Genomic DNA, 24299 nt, shown 5'->3' on the forward strand with positions numbered 1-24299 from the left:
GGAAGGCAATGAGGAGACTGTTCTAGACTTAGGTTGTATGAAATGCCTGAGGTTGAGTGAGAATCCATGGCTTTCTTGCTTTGATCATGGTATTTTCATGGGTCATGAGAATCTTGAATGAATTTGAGATGGCCTTGATGTAGAATCTAGCTCCTCTAGGTCCTGTTGTCTTTCCACTTCTTCACCATATCTGCACTAGAAGACTCCCTTCTGGGGTTCCCTGACGGGGCCTTTCTTTCTTATATTTTCATCATTTTCCTGCACCTGCAGCACACTGCTCTTGCACCTTTCAGTAGGAGTTGCTCAGTAAGTTTCAGTAACCTTCTCCATTGAAAGGAGAGCAAGTGCCTTTGATTCCAAGCAATTTTTTTCTTAGTTCCTTATCTAAATTTCCTAAGGTGAGGAATGAAAACTTGTCTGCTTATCTTCTTGAAACTTTGTAGATTTTTGATTAAAAAAAATCACATCAAGTATTTGAAAGCTAGAGTTCAAAAGATACAAAAAAGACATTTGAGTTGAAAATTACTCAAAAAATGTGATAAAGAAGTCTGAAATGCTTGCATTCTTAGGTGTGACTATCATTGCTCACTAAAACCAAAGGAATTAAGCCATATATTTTCTATCTTTACTTCTGAGTTTTGTTTGTTTGTTTTGTATTTTATGTGTCTGAAAAGAAGTATTTTTAGATTTTAAAGCATAAAATTTACATTTTAATGAGGTTCTATGTAATATTCAAGGTGTAAAAATTCCTACTCTTAAAATCAGGTTAAACATTCTTATCTACTTTAAAATTTGTTCTTTCTTTATATTGAAACTTCTTTCTTTCAGCTTTTTGAAATGTAAAGTGCATAATTGTTATCTATTGTCACCATACTGTGCAATAGTGCTCTAGAGTTTATTGATTTCATTAGTAACTTTATTGACCATTGATAAACATGTCATGTCAACACCCCTCCTAATTCCCATACTCTTTCTGGCTCTGATAACCAGTATTTAGCTTTTGATTTGCATGATATCAATTTTCCTTAGATTCTACATATTTCTTAACATTATTTCATTTTATATATATATATATATATATATATATATATATATATATATATGCACCACAATTTTTTTGTTCGTCAGTTGGATATGTAGATTGTTCCACAATGGCTCTACTAATTTACATTCCCATCAATAGTGTATAAGTTTTCCCTTTTCTCCATATCCTTGCCAGCACTTGTTATCTTTAATCTTTTTCATAGGGCAACGTGGTATCTTGTGGTTTTGATTTGCATTTACTCAATGATTAGTGATGTTCAATACGTTATTCAAATACTGTTAGCCATTTGTATGTCTTCTTTTGAGAAATGTCTATTTATGTCTATTGCAAATATTTTCTCCCATTCTGTGAATTCTCTCTGCACTCTGTCAAATGTTTTCTTTGTTTTGAAGATGCTCTTTTTGTTTGATGGAATCCTACTTGTCAATTTTTGCTTTTGCTTCTAGTATTTTTGATGTCTTGTCCAAAAATGTCTTGCCCATGTCGAGGTCCTGAAGCATTTTTCTCATATTTTATTTTTCTAGTAGTTTCCTAGTTTTACATCTTACATTTGAGTCTTCGATTCATTTTGTGTTGGCTTCTGTAACTGGTGAGAAATAAATGTCTAGCTTTATTCTTCTGCATGTGGAAATACAATTTTTCCATACAGCACTTCTTGAGAAGACTGTTCTTCCTCTAATGTGTGTTCTTTGTGCCTTTGTTGAAAATCAGTTGGCTACAGATACATAGTTTATATCTAGGATCTGTATTCTTTTCCATTGGTTTGTGTATCTGTTTTTATGTTAATATCACACTTTTTTTATTGTTGGTCGTTCAAAACATTACATAGTTCTTAATATATCATATTTCACAGTTTGATTCAAGTGGGTTATGAACTCCCATTTTTACCCCGTATACAGATTGCTGTATCACATCAGTTACACTTCCATTGATTTACATATTGCCATTCTAGTGTCTGATGTATTCTGCTGTCTATCCTATTCTCTACTATCCCCCTTAATATCACACTTTTAAAACTTACTACAGCTTTGAGATATGTTTTGAAGTCACGTAACATAATGCCTTCTGCTGTGTTCTTGTTATTCAAATGGCTTTAGCGTTTCAGAGTTTTTCTGTGGTTCATGAAAATTTTAGGATTGTTTTTATTATTTCTATGAACTCTATTGGTATGTTAATAGAAACTGTACTGAATCTATAAATCACTTTGAGTAGAATGGACTTTTAGCAATATAGATTTTCCTAATCATAAACACAGGATCTTTCCACTCTTTTGTATCATCTTCAGTTTCTTTCATTTATGTTTTATAATTTTAAGGATAGAAGTTATTCACTCCAATGTTTTGGTTTTTGCAGTAGCTATTATAAATATATAATTTATAATATATTTTTATTGATTTCTATTTCAGAAAATTCGCTATTGTTATTTTTCAATGCAACTAAATTTTGCACATTAATTTTTTTATCCTGCAGCTCTGTTGAAAGAATTAATTAGTTCTGATAGCTTTTTGGTGTAGTTTTGGGGGATTTCTATATATGTTTATGTCATTGGAAAATAGCAACTATTTGAATTATATTCCAACTTTGATGCACTTTCTTCATTTCCTTTGCCTATTTTCTCTGGCTTGGATTTCCAATGCTATGTTGAATAAAAGATGTAAAAGTGGACATCTCTGTTTTGTTTTAGATCTTGAAAATCTTTTGGCTTTTCCTCATTCAGTATAATATTAGCTGTTGGCTTATTATAAGTGCTTCATTTTTTATATGCCTAATTTCTTCTGAATTTTTTTTGTGAAGTGATGTTAAATTTTATCAAATGCCTCTTCTCTTATCTCTTGAGGTGGTCACGTGGTTTGCCCTTAATCCTGCTGATGTTGTATATCAAGTTTACTGATTTCCATATGTTGAACCATCCTTGCATCAGTGTGATGAATTCCACTTGATCACGGTGAAAATTTTTTAATGTGTTGTTACAGTCTATTTAATGATATTTTGTTGCAGACTTTTGTGTGCATGATTATCAAGAATATTGGGCTATAGTTTTTTTGTGTGTGTGTGCGCGCGCACGCATGCAAACACATGCATGCACATATGCGTTCTCATCTGGTTTGGGGTCCAGGATAATAGGGCCTTATCCCTCCTCTCCTATCTTTTGGAATAACTTAAGAAAATCAGTATGTTTTTCTTTAAATGTTTATTTGAATTCAGCATTGATGCTATCTGGTCCTGAAATTTTCTTTAATGGGAGGATTTTTAATGTTGACTTAATCTCATTACTTGTGATGGTCAGTTCATCTTTTCTATCTATTCATTATTTAATCTATTTCAGTTATATTATTAAATTTACTGGAATATAGTTGTTCATAATAATTTCTAATGATAATTTTTACTTCTATGATGTATGTGAATGTTTCCTTTTTGATCATGAATTTGTTTGAGTCTCTCTTTTAGACTACTTAACAGTTCTTTTTTATGCAAATTTCTCAAAGAATGAGTTCTTTGTTTCATTCATATTTTGTATTTTAGCTTCGTTTTTATTTAGTTCTGTTTTTTATTGTTTCTTACCTTTTATGAATTTTTTATTTAGTTTATTATATTTTTTCTAGTTCCTTGGGCTGTTCTGATAAACTGCTTTATGGGGCCTTTCTACAGTTTTTATGTGGGCACTGATTTCTGTACATTTCCTCTTAGTACTCCTTTTCTGTATCACATACCTTTCAATATGTTCTTTTTCAATTTTCATTAGTTTTAAGAATTTGTTTAAATTTTATTAATTATTTCTTCTTTGATACATTGTATATTCAAAAGTCAATTGTTTATCATATCTCAAAGACAAAGTATACAATCTTGAAAAAATGTTAAGCCAACAATAGAAAAAGGTGCTAAGAGATATTGGTCAGAATATTTAAGAAATCTGGGATATGATTAAGAGAACTATTTTAAGAATCCTTGGCATGGAAGAAGGCACAAAGATACAAACTAAAGGAATATATATACTTTCAAATAAAATAATCTTAAAAATATGTCCAAGCCTTGGATATAAGGCAAAAATTCAAATAAAAGAATAATTTTGGACACAAAATAGATATAGTAAAAGTTTTCTCTCCAAAACACATTATAATTAATGTTTCTAATATACAGAAGAAGGATACAATTTTAAAATACACAGAGAAAAATGGTAGGTCACATTTAAGGTAAAACAACAAAAATTTCTAGTATCTACCATCCCAGACTCTAAAAGCCAAGAGGGCTGGAAATGATATATACCAAGCCCTGAAAGATAATGATTGCTAACCTAAATCACTATCTCCAAGAAATCTAGCCCTCAGAAAGTAAGATGAAATAAAAGCTTTCCATGATAAGTATAAATTAAAAGAACTCATAACTTCTAAACCAACATAACAAAACATACTTTAGTATAAAAGAGTTCACACAGAAGAAATAAAAAATAAATATCAGAGCCAGTATATGGATGACTATTACTAGAAGAATGGTTGGCTAAAGGAGAGTCAATTCTGATTTACACAGTATAAGTAAATCACAATCACAGGAAATAAATATCATCTCTCTATAATAACACTGTATGTAAATGGCCTTAACTTTCTAATCAAAAGACAGAGATTGGTAGAGCAGACTAATCATATGATAATTAGTAGTTTACTCACTATACTGGCAAACCATCCAGAGGCTGAAAGTGAAATGATGAAAAAAGATATACCATGCAAATGGAGACTGAAAGCAAGCAGGAGTAGCCTCACATCAGACAAGGTAGACTTCAAGTCAAAATTAATCAGAAGATACAAAGAAGGTAACTTCATACACATTAAGTAAATCATCCAAAAAACAAGATGTAATGATTCTGAATATTTATACCCCAAATGTTAGTACATCTACATACAAAACCAAGCCCCATTTAATATGAAATCTTAAATAGACTCCAACACAATAATATTAGGTGATTTCAACACACCTCTCTCAATAATAGGTAAGTTATCCAAACATTAACTAAGTAAAAATTCTTCAGATCCCCCCCAAAAAAGTACTATTAATGGGATGAATCTAACATACATTTACAGAATATTTTATCCATTAAAAAACAAATTCAATTTTTCTTAGTTGCACATGAAACTAAATTAGGCCTATTTTAGGATGCAAATCAAGTCTTAGCAAATATAAAACAGAGAGATAATTCCTTGCATCTTGTCAGAACATAGTAGAATAAAATTTTAAGTCAATCACAAGATAAAAAAACAGATACCACATAAACCTGAAGAATAAATAATTCCCTTTAGAATGAGGAATGGATCACAGAAGAAATCAAGGGAGAAATGAAATAACTTCTTAAAAATAAATGACAAAGCCACTATACAACATATGAAAATCTCTAGAGCAGTATAAAATTAGTTCTAAAAGGAAAATTTATCACACTAGAATTCATCCATTTAAAAGTACAAAGATACCAAATATATAATACATTGTTACATCTCAAGGCCCTAGAAAAAGAACAAACTAATATCAAAATTAGTAGAGGACATGAAATAACTGATCAGAACTAAAATTGATAAAGTTGAGAATAAAAAATAATATAAAAGATCAATGAAGCAAAGAGTTTGTTCTTTGAAAAGATAAGCAAGATTGCTAAATGCTTAGTAGAACTAACCAAAAGAAATACAAAGAAGATCGAGGGGGTTGGGGAAATAGCTCAGTTGGTAGAGTGCTTGCCTAGCATACACAAAGCCCTGGGTTTGATCCCCAGCACCACCAAAACCAAAAAACAAAAGGAGAAGAAGAAGAAGAAGGAGGAGGAGGAGGAGGAGGAGGAGGAGGAGGAGGAGGAGGAAGAAGAGCAGGAAGAGAAGAAGAAGACCTAAACAAACAAAATTAGAGATGAAATAGGAAATATCACTAAAGACATTCTGAAATCCTGATGATCATTAGGAACTATGCTGAAAATTTATACTTCAATAAACTCGAAAATCTGGATGATATTGACAAACTAAATACATATGACCTACCAAATTTAACCAAAAGGATATACAAAACCTAAGCACACCAACATCAAGCAATGAAATTGAAGCAGTGATTAAAAGCTTTCGATAAAGAAAAGTCAAGTATCAGGTGAATTCTCAGCCAAGTTCTACCAGGACTTTAAAGAAAGAATAATAGCAAACTTCCTCAAATTATTCCATGGAATAGAAAGGAAAGGAACACTCTCAGACCACTCTATGAAGACAATAGTATGCTGGTATCAAAACCAGACAAAGATACATTAAGGAGAGAAAAGTACAGACCAATATCTCATTTATTATAAACATAAATGCAAAAGTCCCTAATAAATATTAGAAAATCATATCCAAAAACAGATTAAGGAGATTGTATATTATGATCAAGTTGGTTTCATCTCAGGAATGCAAGGTTGTTTGAACATACACAAATCAATAAATATAATTCACCATATAAATAGAATTAAGGAGCAGAATCACATAATTATCTCAATAGGTGCAGACAAAAAAAAATCCTGACAAAATTCAACACCCACTCATATTACAAATGCTAAAAAACACATAGGGTGCTAGGGCTCAGTGGTAGGATGCTCGCCTAGCATGTGCGAGGCACTGGGTTTGATCCTCAGCACCACATAAAAATAAATAAGTGAAATGAATATATTGTGGCCAACTACAACTAAACAAATATTAAAAAATTAAAACAAAAAATCATAAGCATAGAACCTAAAGTCAACATCATATTGAACAGAGAAAAACTGAAATTCATGCTTCTAAACTCTTACCACTCCTATTCAGCAAAGTTCTTGAAACTCTAGCCAGAGCAATTAGGCAAGGGAAGGAAATTAAAGGGATACACATAGAAAAAGAAGTTAAATTAAATTCATTTATGGCATGATCCCTTATCTGAAAGACCCCAAAAATGCAAACAGAAAACTTCTAGAGTTAATAAATACATTACAGTAGTGGAATACAAGATTAGCATAGTAAAATTAATAACTTTTCTATACTCCAATCTGTTGAAAAATAATAACAACCTCAAAAATAAACAAATCAAATGCTTGCAAATAAATCTAACCAATGAGGTGAAAGATCTCTCAAAAAAAAAACTATAGAACATTGAAGAAAGAAATTAAAGACACTCGATATGATTTCAATTTTTAAAATTTGTGCAAATGTTTATGGCCTATAATATGATCTATCTTGGAAAATATTCCATATGTTGATGAGAAAAATTTATATTCAGCAACTCTTAGATTGAATGTTCTGTAGATGTCTATTTGGTCCATTTGGTATAGATACAATTTATCTCTGGTGCTTCTTTGTTGATTTTTTTGTCTAGATAATCTGTTCATTGATGAAAGTGGGATGTTAAGTCCTATAAATCTACTGTTGTACTGAAGTCAATGCTTCCTTTTTGTTCCATTAATACATGCTTTATATATTTGAGTACATAAATTTTGGATGACCATATGGTTAGAATTGTCATTTCCTCTTTCTGACTTGACACCTTCTGGTATTTTTCTTGCTTTTGATATAAAGTCTATTTTGTCTCATGTTAGTATGACTAATCTGCTTTCCTTTGGCTTCCATTTGTACAAAATAGTCAATTCCATCACTTGACTTTCAGTGTAGAGCTTAGAGTTAAAATGAGTTTTTTGTAAGCAATATATAGTTGAGTGTTTTAATTATTATTGCTCATTCACTCTCTCTTTTTTTTTAGAGAGAGAGAGAATTTTAATTTTTTTAAATTTTTTTTTTTTAGTTTTTCGGCAGATACAACATCTTTGTTTGTATGTGGTGCTGAGGATTGAACCCGGGCTGCAAGCATGCCAGGCGAGTGCGCTACCGCTTGACCCACATCCCCAGCCCTACTCTCTGTCTTTTCATCAGAGAGTTCAACCATTTTACATCTGAGATAGTTATCAATAAGTAAAGATTTATTACAGCCACTGTGTAACTTATTTTCTAGTTTTGTTGTAATTTCTTTCATTCTTTCTCCCTTTCTTACAACTTTCCTTGGTCATTATGTGAGTTACCCAAGTAGTATGTTTTGATTTCCTTATTATCTTTAGTTTGTCTAGTATAAATTTTTACAATGTGGTTATCATGAGACTACAGAAATCGTCTTTTGATTATAATGAGCTATTTAAAAATGATGGCAAGTTAACAAAGTTACGAGGCAATCTGTACATGTGGAAAAATGAAAATTCATACCCCATTTGAATCAAATGTATGATATGTCATGATCATTGTATTGTCTTGAGCAACTAATAAAAAAAAAGAATGGAAAAAAAAGAGAAAATATACATGTAAGAAAACTCTCCAGGTTCATTTTATAACTTTCCACGTTTTGATTTTTGATAACCCATTTGTACGGTTCTCAATATTGACTATAATTTAAAATATTAATGTAGTTATTTTTTGTCTTTTGCCTTCATGTAAGGATATGAATGGTTTTCAAACCATGCTCCTAAAATTAAAACATTCTGAATGTATTTATAGAATTACCCTTACCAGTAAATTTGTACCTTTCTATATTTTCAGCTCATTAACATCTCTGTTTCACTGAAGACCTTTCTTTATTATTCTTTGTGCAACATGTCCAGTGGAGATACAGTTTCATACTTTTTGTTTATCTGGGAGAGTCTTTATCCCTCCTTCACTTCTAAAGGATAGTTTTCCTGAGTACAGAATTGTGGGTTGACAGACATCTGTGGAACTTTGACCATATATATAGATATTTATTTTTGATTTTTTATTAAACTATTTACTTATTCTAATTTGTTTTATGTGATGTCAGAATGAAATTCATTTAATATTATAAATATAGAGCACAATTTTTCAAGTCTCTAGCTGTACACGAGTATTTTCACACCATTTGTGTCTTCATACATGTACTTAGGGTAATGATGTCTAACTCATTCTACCCTCTTTCCTAGCCCCATGCCCCTCCTTTTCCCTCCCTCACCTTTGCCCTATCTAAAGTTCCTCCTTTCCTCCCATACTCTTCCCGGATCAACATTATGAGGCAGCATCCTCGTTATCAAAGAAAACATTCGGGATTTGGTTTTTGGGGATTGGCTTACTTAGCCTTATATTCTCCAACTCCATGCATTTACCTGCAAATGCCATAATTTTATTCTTTTTTTTACGCTGAGTAATGCTCCATTGTGTATATATACCAAAGTTTCCTTATCTATTCATCTACTGAAGGGTATCTGGGTAATTTGTGAATTGTGCTGCTACAAACATTGATGTGGGTATGTCCCTATAGTATGCTGTTTTTAAGTCCTTTGGGTATAAACTGAGGAGTGGGATAGATGAGTTAAATGTTGGTTCCATCTCAGATTTCACAAGGAATTTCATTACTGCTTTCTACATTGGCTGCACCAATTTTCAGTTCCACCTGCAGTGTTTGAGAGTGCCTTTTTCTTCACATCCTCACCAACACTTATTGTTATTTCTTCTTGATAGCTGCCATTCTGACTAGAGTGAGATGAAATCTTAGAGTAGTTTTGATTTGCATTTCTCTAGTTGCTAGAAATGTTGAACATTTTTTCATATATTTGCTGATTGATTATATATTCTCTTCTGAGAAGTATCTGTTCAGTTCCTTGGCCTATTTACTAATTAGGTTATTTGCTTTTTTGGTGTTAAGATTTTTGAGTGCTTTATATATCCTAGAGATTAGTCGTCTATCTGATGTGCTTATAGAAAAGATTTGCTCACATTCTGTAGGCTCTCTATTTACCTCACTGGTTGTTTCTTTTGCTGAGAAAAAGGTTTGTTTTTTTTTTAGTTTGAATCCATCCCATTCATTGATTCTTGGTTTTAATTCCTGCGCTATAGGAGACTTATTAAGGAAGTTGGAGCCTAATCCAACATGATGGAGATTTGGGCCTATTTTTTCTTCAATTAGGCACAAAGTTTCTGGTTTAATGGCTACGTCCTTGATCCACTTTGCATTGTATTTTGTGCATGGTGAGAGATAGAAGTGTAATTTTATTTTGTTATACGTGGATTTCCAGTTTTCCCAGCACCATTTGTTGAAGAGGTTATTTTTTCTCCAATAAATGTTTTTTGTGCCTTTTTCTAATATGAGATATTATGTGGGTTTATCTCTGTGTCCTCTATTCTGTACCATTGGTCTACAGGTCTACTTTGGTGTCAATACCATGCTGTTTTTGTTACTATTGCTCTGTATTACAGTTTAAGGACTGGAACAGTAATGCCACCAGCTTCACTCTTCTTGATAAAGATTGCTTTGACTATTCTGGGTCTCGTATTTTTTCAGATGATTGCTTTTTCTATTTCTATGAGAAATGTCATTGAGATTTTGATCAAAATTGCATTAAATCTGTATGGTGCTTTTGGTAGTATGGTCATTTGAGATTATTCATTCTGCCTATACAAGAACAAGGTAGATCTTTCTATCTTCTAAAGTCTTTTTTAATTTCTTTCTTTAGTGTTTTGTAGTTTTCATTGTATAGATCTTTCACCTCTTTTGTTAAGTTCATTCCCAAGTGTTTTTTTGTTTTTGTTTTTGAGGCTATTGTAAATGGGTTAGTTTTCCTCATTTCCCTTTTAGAGAATTTATCGCTGATATACAGAAATGTCTTTGATTTATGGGTGTTGATTTTATATCCTGCTACTTTGCTGAATTCATTTATTAGTTCTAGAAGATTGCTGGTGGAATTTTTTGGGTCTTCTAGGTGAAGAATCATATTGTCAACAAATACTAATACTTTGAGTTCTTCTTTTCATGTCCATATCCCTTTAATTTCTTTGTCTGTCTAATTGCTTTGGCTAGAGCAGCTATTTCACCGCTGTGACTGAGACCCAGCCAGAACAATTATAGAGGAGGAAAAGTTTAATTGAGGGCTCATGGTTTCAGAGGTCTTCGTCCACAGAAGGCTGGCTCCACACAAGGCTGGCTCCATTCCTCAAGGCTAGAGGTGAGGCAGAACATCATGGTGAAAGAGTGTAACAGAGGGAAGCAGCTAACATTGTTGTCACAAAGCAGAAAGAGAGTCCATTCACCAGATACAAGCATATACCCAAAGCCACACCCCAATTCCCAACTCCTCCAGCCACACCCTACCATTTCAGTTACCACTCAGTTAATCGTTATCAGGGCATTAAATCACTAAATGGATTAAGGCTGTAATACAACAATTTTCCTCCAAATCTTCTTGCATTGTCTCACATATGAGCTTTTGGGTGATGCCTCACATTCAACATAACAGCATCCTCCTCTAGATTTGGTAGGCTTTCTATTATTATTTATTTAAATAAGTCTTCTAGCCCTCTGGAATTCTCAGTTCCTTCTTGAATCCAAATAACCCAAATATTTCCTTTGTTCATAGTGTCTCAAAGTTCCTGTAAAATTTCTTCATTTTTCCCTCTTTTTCCCCTATGAAATTGTGTATCTTCCAAAGCCTATCTTCAAACTCAGTGAATTTTTTTTGTGTGTGTTTTATCTATCTTGCTACTGATGCCTTCCATCACACTTTTAATTCCACAGGGTGTATTTTTCAGCTCAAGAATTTTTATTTGATTTTAAAATTACTCCCATTTAACTGTGAAGTATCTCTGTTATAACATTGGGTGTTTATTTCTGTTTTATTTAGATTCATTGAGTTTTGTTAAAATAGATGTTTTGATTTCTCTAAGAGTTCTCCTGTATTGATTATGGCTTGGTCACCATAAAGTTCCAGCTTCTGGAACTTTACTTTTAGTAGTAATAGGTAGTAGTTATGTTTCCTTATTAGCGTGTTGTCATCTGGACTTTGGTCAGTATTCTAGTCTTCCTGATAAAGCTCTGCTTTTACCTGAATTTCCAGAAATTCCAAGAAATGAGCCTATACTACTTTTCATTATTTCAGCACTAGATGGCACTGAGATCTGGATTTATTAGGAATCTGCTGGTAATGTGTTGTCACTGTTTCAATACTAAGGGCAATCCAAACCCAGATTTTTCTCAAATACCTTGATGGTATATTTTTCAAAAAGAAATAAGAGAGCCTATAGAGAGTGGTCTTCTGCCCTCACAGTGTTTTCTTGGGGCCAAGATAGGCATGAATGCCTCATCTACAATTACTGGTTTGTGGTTAGACACTGAAGGATTTTGCCTGCCTCTAGTTAGAGTCAATTTGTATTGACAAGCCACAGATTCTTATGTTACATCTGTGACAATGAAAGCCACAATACTGAGTCACACTCTGTGTCCATAGCCCAGTAAGACCAACACAACACTGAATTAGAACCAAGGATCATACTTCTATGGGTTGCCTATTGCAGAGGTGGCCTCATGGTCCAAGACTTCTGCAATTAACTACTCACGATATCATCTAAAATAGAAGACCAAGAGATTTAGACCACATATAGGTTGCACTATATTCTTACAGCCACAGGGATCGGTGGAATCTCAGGAGGAGGATATGTAGTCACCAGACTCACCCACGGCTAGAACTGATGAAGCCAAAATTCAGGTCTATCCAATAGGCATATTAAGTTTTTAGATGTGGGCTATGGATTTTCTTTGACCTCTGATCTGTGTTCATGGCTTTCATTTTCTATTGGGTGATTGATCTCATTTTGATAGACTTGACACTGGATCCTGAGATAAAATCTAGGGCTAGGTTTTGTATCCAGCTTCCCAGCAGTGGAGTCTGGCTCCTACTCTGCCATCTGAGATTGGAGAGGAGATAGTTGAGGCAGTCTCTTCCTCCTGACCTAATTCAGTTTAAGTGGCTCAGTCTGCAGATATTGAACTGGTGGTAGAGGTAGTGGGGCTTTGCTCAGCTCTGGGTTTCATCATAGTGGACCTGGAACTAGATTTCAGGTTCAAGAACTGGACTTCATTTTCTCTCTCTCTCCCAAGTGAGAGATATCTCTCTCAGTGTGAACTTTTTGGGGTTGGGGAAGGGGTGATACCTACTAATCTTTCTTTCCTGATTTCTTTAATGCATCTTTTCATTGTGTTGTACTAAAAGCAGGTCCTATGGTCTTTCAACTGATTTCCTTATCTCAGTGCTTGTAGTTTGGTGCTTGAATTGCTAATAACTTTGGTGTGTCTATGGGGAGGGATACCCAGAGGATCCTACTCAGAGGTCATCTAACTCCATACTCCTGAGAAATTCAAATCATAAAAATTTCAAAATTCCTTTGGAATGATCTCATATTAACTTAAAAAATGAATTCATAGTATGTAAGCAAAGAGGGTGTCCCTGTTTTATAGCTGCTAGAAGGGAATGTAAAGATTATATCCAGTTGCTAAAAGTTGAACCTGAATTTTTGATAACTCTCCCTGCCTTTAAATTACAAATAAAGCCCACTCTTAAAAGGCAAATACAAAATAGTTTTTAAATACTTCCGTGCTGTTTCTCTGAGGTGTTTGTTAAATAACTCCATCCCTCTTAGCATATGAAGAACTTAAGCTTAAAACAGTTAACTCCAAATCTTGAATCTATCAATAGACTTGTGTTAGGAAGAATATTCCCCCTCATTTAGAATTTCAGTTTCTGGGTGGGAAATATTTTCTACTGTGATCTCTATTTTATAGTTACAAGAGAGTCTCAATTCCCACATCATCCTGTGTGGAAGATAAGTGGCCACTCCTCATATTGTGAGCAACATCTGGAAATGATTGTGAGACTATTATTAGTTAATCATTTGAAGATCGCTGGTAGGAAAAAAGGAGAACAATTTTTACGACCAAACCAAGCATACTGTCCAAACCTATGGGAGCAATGGATGAAATTCTTAATAATGAGAAACAGGTTGTATTATTTCTGAGGGTTATGTAAGTATTCAATTGAGCATGCTTATAAATAAAGAAGCAGGTTTTCTTTCTTTTGGTGTGTGTGTGTGTGTGTGTGTGTGTGTATGCATGCTTTGCTTTTTGTTCCAAGGTCAATTTGCCAAAAAGTACAAATACTATAATTAAAGGTATAAAAATTTACATGCTATGATTTTTTTAAAATTATGCAACACTCAGTAAATATTGTTGTTTTGTGTTAAGGTAGAATTTGGTTAGCAGAAGAGCAACCTTGGAAATTTAATGGATTGCAGTAGCATAAATACAAAAAGATGTGTTTGAGAATCTTGACTATGAATTATACAGAATAACTGAAAGTGTTTCTCCACATTGTACTTTTCATTTTCTATCAATTCAATTCTTTTTTTACAGTTAATGAGACACTGCCAGACATAGTACGGGGTTGTTGAGGTTTTGTAGTTTTGCCAGTGACTCATAAATCATAACCATCAATCTTTTGATAATGAGAGCTTTCATAATTTTACATTGAATTTTGTGTTAAACTTTAAAACTTACTATCAGAGTTGAAACTGCATAATCTATGTAGGTCAAAGAAAAAGCAACAATCACATACTCAATGTGATGGTTTGCTGTGTCTGTCATTACATAACTGAGAGTTTCTAATTTGATTAGAAATACTTCTACGTAAATCTTAAGATGTATAAGTAAAGTAAGTAAATATTTAAAGACATAAATTGCCTAACTTTACAAAATGGAAAACAAAGCTTTTTACTTATAAAGTGGCTTAACAGTAAAACAATGGAATACTCAACACCTAAATCTTCTGATGTTACTATCATTTTGAAATGTTTGAATCAAAAGTGAAATCTACATGATTTTAGACATTCTAAATAAAAAATACTATATCTTAGGGAACAAATTTTTTTTACATACTAAACATGCTGATACACATTTTTAATATGCTGGAACTTGTAGAATCACTAGAAAATTGCAAATGAAGTAAGTTAAAAAAATCAAGTATTTATTGATCTGAATACTCAGGAGTAGAATGTTTAATGTGATAATTATGTTTAAAATATTTAAATATTATTTAAAGATAGTTGCATAACTAGTTGCATAAAAGCTACTTTATAATAACTATCATATTTATTTAATATTACCACAAATAAATTGAGTGAGTAGTGAATCAGAGTAATTGCCTTGGAAGATGGAAGTTTCTGCTGAACAATAATTTAGAAAGATGACCAATGGGGGAGACAGATTCCTGCACGTACTATTTGTACAACTGACTAAAGGAATATATGCATTATATATGTATAGATGTGTGTGTGTGTGTGTGTGTGTGTGTGTGTGTGTGTGTGTGTTTGCATGCTTGTACCTATCTCATCTTCACCAAGGAAGAAAAAAAAATGACATATGTGTATCTATCCACATTCACTTGTCAAGCTTTAGGTTAGGTTGTGTTCTTATTCCTTTTCATCTATTTGTACATAATTTTTTCTTGTTCTAATACAGGATAAATGAACAAAATTCAATATTCCCTCTTTAGCACTTCCCTGAGTACAATGCCTCTTAGATGTTGTAGTTCTGTGTCTTGGCTGAAGTTTTCTTGCCTCCTTCAAATATATTAAAGATAATTATAATTGTAGAATTTTTCACTCTCTAAGTTTGTAATTTCATTATTATATAATTAGTACATTATCAAGCTCCGACAGGAAAAAGCTGAATTCTTCCCGGCTTCTTCTACCTATTTCTCTGAAACCCATGATAGGTGTATAGCCACTACAAAACTCCCATTTTCCACTTGTCTAGGTGCTTTTCTGTGCTTTACCTCCAGGCAGGCTTGCATTTCAGTCCTTTATTCCTCATAACATTTAGAATGTATTCAGTTGGATGTCACAGACAATGGAAATGCCAACATTCATCATCTACCCATGCCCCATTCCCTCCAGATTTATTTTCCCTTTTATCATTTCTAAGTCCATAAAAAGTACCAGTTGACACCCAGGTTCCCAAGTAGTAGGGCTGAGTTTTATTATTTACTTTTTTTGTCCTTCATTATCTATATACCATCAGTTTTTTAATATTTATTAATTCTATAAAAGTCATCTATTTGTTTTCCATTTCCATTCACCATCATTGAGTGAAGTATAGAAATAATTTCATATATAACCTTGACAATAGTTTCTCCACATAATAGTCAGAATAACTTTAAAACAAAAATATGATCATTGACTATCTTAAAATATTTATTTTGCCTGTCTATAGAATATATTCCAGATGTATTAACATATAAAGTGTTTCTGAGTATTCTCTACCCTGAACTAGAAAATAAAATATATGATTTTTTAAACTTCCTATAACAAATTTGTCTCTATGAGAATTACCCTTCCCTATCTTAGTCTAAATATTAATCAAACTCAAAGTTTAAATTTAAACTTGATCAATTAAGCATTTAAGCATTTTTAGATTTGGATGTAAATTTCTGAAAAAAAATTGCAACAATAAAAAGCCAGCCAGAATGTTTTGACTTTTCATTTGTAACATGAACAAATAATGTTACAAATTCTTTGATATATTTGTCTTCATATAATGGCTAATATTTTTATGAAGCAGTTGAAACTCTCTGATGACTACATGCCATAAAAGTAAAATTGTGTGTGTACTTTTAATAAGTAAATTTGTAACTAGTAAATAAAATTATGTCTTGTGCTTAAGAACTAAGATTTGATTAATGGTCAAACAATTTATATTTATCTGAATCTGTTTTAATGGCAAAAAAAAGTAGATTTAAGATTTTATCAAGCTATAGAAAAACTTTTATTTAGACTTTTATTTAGAGAGATCAGTTCCAACTGAGTGGGTCAACCAATATTTTATTGAAAGGGCAGCATTTGAATGGTCTTTGGAATTCATGTGGAAATTAGATAAATAGTTATGAAGAAAAAACACTTTATATTTTCAAGAACATAGAAATAAGGCTAAAACAATTTATTGAAAGAGAAAAAGGAAAGACCAGGTTGGTAAAGAGTTAAAAATTTGTGTCAAAAACCAATAGAGAAGAGACCCTGGATAGGTATGCCCTCTTTAAGTTGATATTTTACATCTTTACAACCTGCCTGCCTCCTTTCACTCTTAGCAATATTTCACAGGAATATCTGAAGATTGACCGTCTCTAATCCATTGTGGTTTTAATCTCTTCCACTGAAACAGTTTCTTTGTCCTTCAGTACGGACCCTTTTTCAAGCTACATATTCTTCCCTCACTAAGTAAGCACAGGTTGCTGTGGCCGTCACTGTGCTGGACCAGGGCATAATGTGTTACAAAGAATTAAGCTGTGCTGAGGCCTTACAATCTAATGTGTTCTCAAAAAGTGAAGATGATGATGAAAGAGTTCTATTTTCAAGGAACTGAATGAGGAAAAAATAATGAATGCATGGCATTTTTATGTAAACTGATAAATATATCAGATAATATCTCAAAACACATATCTTCTATGATATCATGTTATTCATATATAGATGTGATGCTCCTAGCATAGATATTCCTTTATAAAATAGCTTCTGGCTACAGAAGAACTGGTCAAGCCCTTGCCTTATTCCTATTGGGCAAGGAATATGCTTATTTTCATTTCCATGACCTGTGAATGTTAGAAAAGAATCATACACATAAAGGATTCCCAGTATTATACTGGTTAAAACAATTCTGAAGGGCATTCCCAGCAGTGTCAAATAATGTTGAAAACTATGGATACTAAACAGACAAAACTATTGTAATTAGCTAGCACAGCCATTGGTAATATGGGAATATGGATTTAAATAAAATGCTGGATACCTGTATCAGATCAGAAGAGCTAAAACAAAAAGAATTCCATTATTTTATAATCAGACTTATGCATTCCTAAAAATCATTAGACTACAAAAAACATCACAATAATTTCCACAGCATTTATAAAGAAATCGGAGCTAGAGGCATAACACTCACAAAACTTGCCAATGTCACACTGAAATACAATAAAACATGACAATGCAATAAAAACCATCACATTTTTAATACTACTTAATTATTCAAAAATATATAATGCATAAATATATAAACAAACAATGTATAAATATTTAAGAAATTGATAACCCTACAATATAGATAAGTCACTTCACTGAGAAAAAGGCCTGAAATTTGTGGAAGTGGGCTTCAAAGGGTGATAGCAGCAAATCAGTGAAACAAGCATGGTCTGAAAATGGACATGGGGACAGGTGTGCTCTTAATGCACAGGATGGAGTGAGGCACCTATAGATTTGGGGTATATGCTTGTGTTTTGTGTATTGTTTTGTGACTAAGATCAGTTTAGTACTATTTTCTGCATTTACTAGCTGTTTATTATGTAGAAAATCATGAAGAAGTAAAACACAAAATCTGCATTTTGTTCAAATTGTTTCTTAATACCTTGTTTTGGAAAATGTTCCAGATTTTCAAAACAATCATTATCTCACAACTGACTGTAGGTGGTGAGAAAGTGTGGTGAATTTGGCAGGGGAAGGAAGAATGTGAATGCACGTTGCAGAAATGTCAAGTAAATGAGAAAGATAGTGTTTAGAACTAGATGAGATCAAATTAAAGAGTATGATTGATAAGGTCTTAAAATAACCTATCCAGGACAACTTGTGTTCTGTCAGAAATCAAAACTTAAATTGTAGAAACCAGAATCTAGTGATTTTATGTGAAAGACAGGGAGGAGTATGCCCAGATACCATATGGAGGTTCCTTCCAGAACTGCACTCCTGCTCTAACCCACCACTGTGCTATAGCTTCAAGCAAAGTTATACCTGTAACAGAAAAATGACTATTAAAAATATTAAAACTTTTCTTCAATTTTAATTTTATCTGTGATATTGCTTTCATTTTTTACTCTGTGTCAAGGGTGCTAAATATTGATGATTGAGTATTTTGTTGAGCAAGAAAAGTTATATTCAGTTTTTTCTAGCTCTGCCTTCAGATAAGTTTGTGCAGGAATGTAATGTATTATCCTTCCCACATTTAGAACTCTGCTGACTTCTATTTTAACAAAGGCCAAACGTTATTCTAAGTGAATAATATGTAGTTGGAATTTCAGGCATTGTGTTCTGGAAAAACTGAGAATCACCAAGTCTTCTGTAATAAAGATCTTTCTTCTTACCAAGGTCAAATGCAAGAAAAAAAAGTTTAGCTTCCCATAGAAGCTTATCTATCTTGAACTAATAAGCACAAAAAAGACAAAGAGTGCTGTTGACAAACATTATTTGACAAATTTGACTGTATCATTTTTCAAGTACAAATTTGGGGTTTTAAAGAAAACAAGATTAGATCAGATTTCTGTCTTAAGCTAATTGGGTCATCCTCTTCTTAAAAATATCTTCTTTAACAAATATCACTTAGAGCTGAAATGTATGTTTTCTCAAATCAAAGTAATATTATTTTGAGGAAAATTATTTTAAAAACATGGCAGATTTAATTCAAGCAAATGCAAATGGACAGAGATAAAATAAATTTTAATGTTTTATAACAGTAGACTCCTAAATATGCATTTGTACCCTCAGATCTTACTCAAAACCCAGAATGGCATGTCTTTTGTGCATAAACACTAGCACGATATTCTTAGTGCCTTTGATAATCAGTTAGGGAAACCCCGTAAATTGTTCTGATTTTTCTTATGAGGTTTTTTTTTTTTTTTTTTTTTTTTTTCCCACCCGAGGAAACTCAGTGAAATTTACCACTAGTTCAGTTTCTAATATTCACTAAGACAACTTAATTTATTTATGCAGTAAGATTAGGGATCTTTTTCTTCTCATGGCAATAATCAGACATTCATTCTTGGTTCTAATTTTTTTTAAATTTGAATATTTAAGTTTTAAATTTAGGAATCTTTTTGAATACATTTTCACTCTATCACTAGAAAATATGAAAACAGAATCACAATTCCCAGCAACTAGCACACTTAGTTATTCAAAAACAAAATTCTGCTTCCATAAAATTTAACAAAACCTTGTGCAGGCAGATTTATGCATCCAAATTCATTGGCAATATAATTCAACTGCCACTAAAGTTCTTAGAATAAACTAGGGCATATACTAAAATTCTTTTACATTGATAGTTTTTTTCCAGAAAAAGCCTAATTTCAGATTACTGGAAATTACACATGGAATATATCTGGTGGTGTATTAAAATAATGAAAGAATAAGATAAATATGCAAAGAACATTTTTCCCTAAATTTAAAGGCTTTATGAATGATAGGTAATCTTTTTCAATTTAAATGTATTTTTCCTGAAACCCTAAGTCTGTTTTCACTGTTTGTTTAAAACCTCATGCTATTTTATAGAAATACTTCAAATTTCCACCTCTGGGGAACTATTGTCAATTAAAATAATAACATTAGTTTCAAATGATTTTTTAAAAATATAAATTTAGTTTTACTATATATCACTGAATGATAAGGGAAATGTATCAGAGCTTTATCACTAAAATGTTATAATTGTACATATTTCAAATCTGAGATATGCTACATAGCATTCAACTTTTGAGTTTCATATAATAAAAGTTAGCAAACGAGATGATGAAAATAACTGCTGATAGTTTACTAAAGATGTTCATTTCTTACCCTCAAATAGTTAAGTGTTAGCCTATTTCACATAATAACTTCCTTTTAAAAATCTTATTCATAATATTTTATATGAATAGGAAGAGTTAGGTCAGGTCATGTTGTTATTATCTGTCTTGTGTTTATACTGGATTTCTGATGGATCCAGTTTTATTCTGTGATGTACTAAGCATTTTTTTATGAACTCCCAAGAAGGAATGAAAAAACTGAAGCTATTTGAGGCTGGAAAAATGTTTGAGTGGAGTAAAACCTGAAACACAATCTACAAACCACGGTTCCTCTTCATTTTACGTATATTACAAGGGAAATTTAATTCAGATGTTTCTGATTAATGTACACTTAGCTCATCAAACTTGTTGTGCAAGAGTTATTTGATTTCCAGGAAGGCTTTTTCATTGCAAGACATTTTCCTCTGTAAAAGGAAGTCTATTTTTGCCTGCATTAGATGGTAAAACACTTCTGGTGCTTTTTAGAAAATGCCTCTGAAGATGTATTTTTATTTGATGAAAATTTTTAATTCAAACTATCCTCATCTTCTAATAAAATCATAAAAATAGAATAACTGATGTACTAGAAGTGACTTAATCAAACTCCCTAAATCAGAAAAATAAGTTGTGAATTTATATTACTCTGAAACATATAATCTTTGACTGCAAAATGGCTAACATATGTTAGAAACAGTAATGGAAAGAAATTGAACCAAAAGTCAGGGGATCTGGTTTCTAACCTCAATTTGTCACACATTTTCTAGGTGATTTTTGAAGAATCACATTGTTCCTCTTTATCTTCTTTATCTATAAATGAAGCAATTCCCAGAAGCAATTCTTAAAGGTGTGTCTGATTTCCAAATGCAATATACAGTTTATCAATGGTAGAAAAATCTCCAAGTACATCTCCAAAGCAATCAGCTTTATCTCTAATAATTCATAATTTACTAAATGAGATTATAGTAAAATATGTTTGTTAAAATTCAACTAATAGAATATTCTCTTTAAATTTTCCTGTTACCTACTTTTGTGAAAAAGACATGAAACTCATCACACAAATTGCATTATGTCTTATAAATATTTTTTTGCAGATTACATTATAGTGCTTACACATAGTTTTCTATATAACTACCACAACAGTAGTCTGTCTTTATGTTAGCACAACATAATAAATGATGATCCTAAAATACAACAAACTTTGAGATTATCTTATTGAAATCAATATGTTTAGCTATCCATGGTCCCCATATCTCAATGGCTTAAAACTATGATGGGATATTATTTGCTCACATTTTTTGCCCTTGTAGGTTGTTTGGAGGCTGGATTCCATGTTATGGCTGTGTGTTCCAACCTAATGGATTCTTCATCTCAAATTTTGTTTTATAACCAGTATATCAATAGCAGAGACATGACAAATCATTAATAGAGTTTTTGGATTTTTACAGAATGGGACCCGTAACTTCTGCTCACATATTAGTAACCTATGTTAGTCATCTAACTACACATGAATTTAAAAAGAGCGAGGAAGAACAAATGGGTCATGTGGTAATTAATGGGAGACACTATAATTGACTTTCATATTCATACACACAATTTAAATGATCTCTAGTGTAACAGGCCAATTAAGAAAAGAAAGTTGACCAAATAATCCTCAAAAGATTTTTGAAATTAAGAAGTGAATGATTTTTAAATTGAATGATTTAAATACCATATAATTCATTATTGTTTAACATGCATTTATTGAAAATGTAAATTTTAGGTCAGATATGCAAGAAACAAAAATGCATTCTTATATTAATCCTAAAAATTACCTTTTTTTCGAAGTTTCACAAAATCACTTTTCGCTTGATAGTGACACAAATGGGCTTAGAAACACCAAAATTTTGAATATAATTAATATGCCATTAACTTTATTCCTATGTACTGTGTACCAACAACTAATAAAATTATTTACAAACCTTATTCTCCCCAAGGAGACAGTTTCCTCATATTGCATTTACTTATATATCTTAAAAAGTTGTTCTATTTCCATTCTACATTTATCAATTTAAGATATGACATATTGGCATTTCCTTGGACAGATGGAGAACTGCTAATTCATGTCACCCTAGGTTCCCCCCTGATATCTTTCTAATACACTAAAAGCTGAAGATTTGGTCCTATCTTTACAACTTCAAACAATACATTTAGAATTTAGTTTCCTGTTCCATCAAAAAAAAAAAAAAACAGACAAAATCTTTCAATAATGTAAGATGGAGCTGGTATGCCCTGTCATTCTTTTTTTTAGCTCTCTTTCTCATCCCTTCTATTTGGAACTTGTCTTCTATTCTCTTAATTTTTCCTTTGCAAGATAAATAAAATTATATTTTATTAGAAATAAGGCTTTCATGAAACGTTGTTTGATAATAGTGTCTAAAAATAAAAAAATTTTCTATCATTTGACTATTTTAAATAGTACTTATTGTGGAGTCAAGTAGTATAACTTTTAAATATTTTTCTTCTTATGTAATATCCCATCTAATAGATATCATGAATAATCGAGAATTCATCTAATTCTAAAATGAGCTTCTATAATTTGTTGAATTTTTTGGAAGGATCAAAATTCTACTGCTTGTTTGTTCAAAGTGGAGAGGATAATATTGGCTCAATGACATCTTAAACTCATGGTACAAGAAAGAAGTAATTGGAACATTTCTCAAAGGCACTTCCTTTTGCATATCATTGCCTCTGTTTTACTATTATTATCAGATGTTTTAATCTATGGATCTATGGTAAGATTGTATTTATTGAATTGAAGTTGGAGCTTTTTTTTCTCTAGAAGACTGTAAATTCATTGAAGAACATGCTTTATGTCTCTCAATAATTCCAGAAATTAATTCCAAGTTGGGCAAAATCTAGGTTTTTTTTTTTTAAATTTTAACATGAAGCATATGTTAGGCACTGTATGAAGTACTTTAAAATATTGTCTCTCTCTTAACCTCCTCAAATTATCAGATCAAATAAGATGGTACTACCCCCACTTCACATATAGTAATGATGAAAGTTCAGATAATGGAACTGAAAATACTCAATGGTGCAAACGAGACAGATGGAGCTTAAACTTGTTTTTGTTTGTTTGTTTGTTTTTTTCCAACACAAAGGCTGATAATTTCCCCTATATCCTAATGTTCACATATTGAGCAGTCTGGTGCAGAATAGTCACAAGTAAGTGTCAAGGCATTAGTAAGTTAATCTTTTGTTGTGGAATTTTTAGATGAAAGGAAGTGTATTACAGGTTGTAGGTACTGTAAGAAGTTGCTGAGAGGGGTCAAAGGCACCAGGAATATAGAGCATGACAAATTTTTCTAGTCAATTGTGAAAGATTTTGAAAGCAGAGAAAGTTACCCAAGTGAGAACTCTTAAAAGGGCAAAGCACCTGCATGTGGTTGGACAATCTATTGTTTAACAAATGTCAAAGTGACATAAGAGCGAAATGATTCTGAAAACTCAAAATTGTTTAAATGGTAACTGGTTCTTTTTGGTGATATTTTGCTGTTCCATTCTTTCCCCTTTGTATAATAAATACTATTGCAATTCCTATCACCTTTTTAGTCTAGTCATGGAAATAAATACATGACTTTTAAAAAATAAATACTTTTACTTAAAGATAATCAGAGTGTGTCTAATAGAAATGGGAAATTATACCTCTAAAAGAACTTCAATGTATTGAACTTTATTAGGTTTCACTTTCAGCTCTTTCTGGTTTGTTTTTTATGAGTCAACTTTTTGAAGGTATGCAATGTTTTCATACTAATACTTACATTTCTTTAATTTAGTTAAATAAGAGTTAAAGTTAGAGATGAAAATAAGCTG

Source organism: Spermophilus citellus, assembly GCF_964194105.1.
Source record: "Spermophilus citellus genome assembly, chromosome: 7".
Classification (NCBI taxonomy): Eukaryota; Metazoa; Chordata; class Mammalia; order Rodentia; family Sciuridae; genus Spermophilus; species Spermophilus citellus.